At 44.4% G+C, this 4,232-nt stretch overlaps 1 pseudogene; it reads left to right on the top strand.

The window, feature by feature from the left end:
* Window positions 1-4,232, top strand: part of LOC108312977 — a 12,196-nt pseudogene that overhangs the window by 6,530 nt on the left and 1,434 nt on the right.

The following is a 4,232-nucleotide window of genomic DNA, read 5'->3' on the forward strand; positions in this document are numbered from 1 at the left end:
GTTTCACCATGTTGACCAGGATGGTCTCGATCTCTTGACCTCGTGATCCACCCGCCTCGGCCTCCCAAAGTGCTGGGATTACAGGCTTGAGCCACCGCGCCCGGCCTAAACAATTATTTTTTTGTAGAGACTGGGTCTTGCTATGTTGCCCAGACTGGCCTCAAACTTCTGGCCCCAAGGGATCCTCTCACCTTGACTTCCCAAAGTGCTGGAATTACAGGCATGAGCCCAGTAATACAGTGCCCAGCCTATATTTTTTACTTTTATTATAAAAAATATTTCCATAAACTGTATAGTGTTGTTTAACAGTGTTTCAATATAGTTTATGTATCCTTTTGTGACTTTTTAAAAAACTGTACTAGGTTTTTAAGATTTAAATATTTTGAAACATGTAACTAGTTTACTGATTTTTTAAATTGTACTTTAGATTCTGGGATCTATGTGCAGATCATGCAAGATTGTGGCATAGGTACATTCATGGCAGGGTGGTTTGCTGCCTCCATCCCCCCAGTTTACTGATTCTTTTTATTATTATTATTTCCAAAGCAACCTGTTTACTGATTCTTAAAGTGTAGCTCCTGGATCTGCAGCATCAGCAGCATGTGAGAATTTGTTAGAAATGCAAGTTTTCACTGAAAGAATCAGAAACTCTAGTAGGACCCAGTCATCTGTCCTTTACCAAGCCCTTCTGATGATTTTAATATACCCTGAAGTTTGAGAACTACTGCTCTAATTTATTTATTTTATTTGTTGGCTAGGATTGTATGAATCAGCCACAGTTTATGTCTCATAGTAAGGAAGTTAGGGTTTTGTTTTGTTTTGATTTTTGTTATTGTTGTTTTTGTTTTTGAGACAGAGTTTCACTCTGTTGCCCACGCTGGAGTACAGTGGCATGGTCTCAGGTCACTATAATCTCTGCCTCTCAGGTTTAAGTGATTCTCCTGCCTCAGCCTCCCAAGTATTTGGGATTACAGGCCCCTGCTACCGCGCCCAGCTAATTTTTCTATTTTTAGTGGAGATGGGGTTTCACCATGTTGGCCAGGCTAGTCTCGAACTCTTGACCTCAAGTGATCTGCCTGTCTTGGCCTCCCAAAGTGCTAGGATTACAGGTTTGAGCCACTATGCCCCATCCTGCTTCTTTTTACAAATAGTGCTGCATTGAACCTGCTAGTGCATATTTCCTTGGGTACCCATTTCAGAGCTTTCCAGGATACTCATTTAGTAGTGGAATTGCTATCTTTGTAGTAGATCACATTTTAAACTTCACAAGATTTAGCAAGATTACTCGCCAAAGAAGTATTATTTAAAGAAGTGTATTCCTGCCAGCAGTGTATAAGTAAGTACCATTTGTAAATTTCCTTGCCAACTTTTGATATTTTCAGACTTTATTCATTTATTTATTTTTGACTATGATGATGGCTGTGAATGATATCTTCATGGATTTCACTTTAATTTTCCTGAACTGAGTGATATTCAGCACCGTATCCTACAGCTGTCCAGGTTTCTTTCTTCGTGAATTGCCTGTTCACATTTCTGGTCCATTTTTCTGTTAGGTTTACCTATGGTTTTAAAAAATTAGTCCATAGGAGTTCTTTACATATTCTGGATACGGATCTTGTGTACAGGTTAGGTCTTCTGTCTGTGGTTTTTCATTTTACTTTGTTAATGGTGTGTTGTCATTAAAAAGTTTTACATTTTAATTCAAATGTTTCAACATTCCACTTTATGGTTCTAGGTGTCTTGTTTAAGAACTTCTTTCTCAGTGTCATGTAGTCTCCTTGGTAAATACTACCATGATGTCAATTTGATAGATGAGTCAACTGAGGCACAGAGAGCTTAAATGACACGCTCAAGGTCACGGACTGCTGGAGATGAGTGACTTGAGCTCTTGGTCCCTGGGTTGCACTGACTCCACAGTTTCAGAACTTTTCACCATCCTGTTCTGCTGTTTGTTTCATGAGAACTCCTGTCAGCCTTTTTCTGTAGATAGAGAGGGTGTGCAGAGCTCACACAGGGTGCAAGTTTGGTGCAGTTTTTATTTACTACGTAATGAAGCACCTGGTTCTAGACTTCAGGATTTTTTTTTTAAAAAAGATTTAAATTATTTCAAATAATTTCAGATTTATAGACAAGTTGCAAAAAACAGTATAAAGAATAATTGGCCCAGCATAGTGGCTCACGCCTGTAATTTCAGCACTTTGGAAGGTCGAGCTGGGTGAAACTGGTGAGCCCCGGAGTTTGAGACCCGACTGGACAACAAAGTGAGACTCCATCTCTACAAAACAAACAAAAAATTACCCAGGATGTTTTTCTGCACAGGAGGGCCGTAGGCAGCCACGGCGTCCAGCCGGAATGGCATGATCTTGAAGCCCCACTTCCACAAGGACTGGCAGCGGCGCGTGGCCATGTGGTTCAACCACCGGGTGCGGAGGATCCCTAGACTCAAGGCCCGGCAAGCCAAGGCGCGCCACGATGCCCCTTGTCCCGCGTCGGGGCCCATCCAGCCCGCCCATCGTAGGCTGCCTATCGGCTCGTGGTGCGTTGACCCATGGTTTGGGGCCGCATGAAGGTGCGCGCTGGCCGTGGTTTCAGCCTGGAGGAGCTCAGGGTGGCCGGCATTCACAAGAAGGCGGCCCGGATCATTGACATTTCTGTGGATCTGAGAAAGCGGAACAAGTCCAAGGAGTCCCTGCAGGCCAACGTGCAGCGGCTGAAGGAGTACCATTCCAAACGCATCCTCTTCCCAGGAAGCCAGTTCTGCTGGAGAACTTAAACTGGCCACCCAACTTACAGGACCGGTAGTGCCCATCCGGAATGTCTATAAACAGGAGAAAGCTCGGGCTGGGCGGAGTGGCTCACGCCTGCAGTTCCAGTACTTTGGGAGGCCGAGGCGGGAGGATCACGAGGTCAAGGCATCGAGACCATCCTGGCCAACATGGTGAAATCCCGTCTCTACTAAAAATACTAAAAAAGTTAGTCTGGCTTGGTGGCGTGCGCCTGTAGTCCCAGCTACTCGGGAGGCTGAGGCAGGAGAATCGCTTGAACCTGGGAGGGGGAGGTTGTAGTAAGACGAGGTCGCGCCAGTACCTCCCAGGCTAGCAACAGACACACACACACAAAAAGGATGTTGAAAAGAAAAAATAAAGCCCTCTTGGGGACTTGCAGCAAGAAATAATAATAATAATAATTATCCAGGTGTGGTGCTGTGCACCTGTAGTCCCAGGTACTGGGAAGGCTGAGGCAGGAGAATTGCCTGAGCCCAGGAAGTTGAGGCTGCAGTGAGCCATGGCCGCACCACTGTATTCCAGCCTGGGCGAGAGAGAGAGAGAGAGAGAGAGAGAGAGAGAGAGAGAGAAAGAGAGAAAGAGAGAGAGAGAGAAATTTTTGAATGTCCTTCACACAGATTCCCCAAACGAACATTTCACTGTTTGCTCTATAACTCCCCTTCTACCCATCTCTTTCTGTTCACCTCTCTCTAACTCTTGTCTAATCTACAGACTTCATATGCGTTTCACAAATGGTCCCAGTAGTGTTCTTGTGAGCAAAAGAAACAGTTTTTTTCCTAGTCCACTATCCAATCTAGGATGCATGTTGCCTTTAGTTTTCAAGTCTCTTGAGTCTCCTTTAATCTACAACAGTTCTTCAGTCTTTTTTGCCTTTCATGACCTTGACATTTTTGAAGAGTACAGGTCATTTATTTTATAAAATGTTCGTCTTTGGGGCTTGTCTGGTGTTTATTCATCATTAGATTCAGGTTATACATCTTTGGCAGGAATGTGCAGAAATGATGTTGCATCCTTCTTAGCCAGTGTTTGTTCTAAACCCTTTTGACTAGAACCCCCTGAAGCATTATGTGCATAGATGCATTTTTTTCCACTCAAAGGGATTAAAATCTCTTATATAAAATTCTCAGAGGGCTCACACAACCTAATGAGAGTCAAGACATGGTCGGGCACGGTAGCTCATGCCTGTAATTGTAGCACTTTGGGAGGCCGAGGTGAGTGGATCACCTGAGGTCAGGAGTTCTTAACCAGCCTGGCCAATGTGACCAGACCCCATCTCTGCTAAAAATACAAAAATTAGCTGGGCATGTTGGCATTTGCCTGTAATCCAAGCTACTCAGGAGGCTGAGGCAGGAGAATCACTTGAGCCCAGCAAGTGGAGGTTGCAGTGAGCCGAGATTGCACAATTGCACTCCAGCCTGGGCAACAAGAGTGAAACTATGTCTCAAA

This window comes from Cebus imitator, unplaced genomic scaffold (assembly GCF_001604975.1).
Source record: "Cebus imitator isolate Cc_AM_T3 unplaced genomic scaffold, Cebus_imitator-1.0 Scaffold132, whole genome shotgun sequence".
Taxonomy (NCBI): Eukaryota; Metazoa; Chordata; class Mammalia; order Primates; family Cebidae; genus Cebus; species Cebus imitator.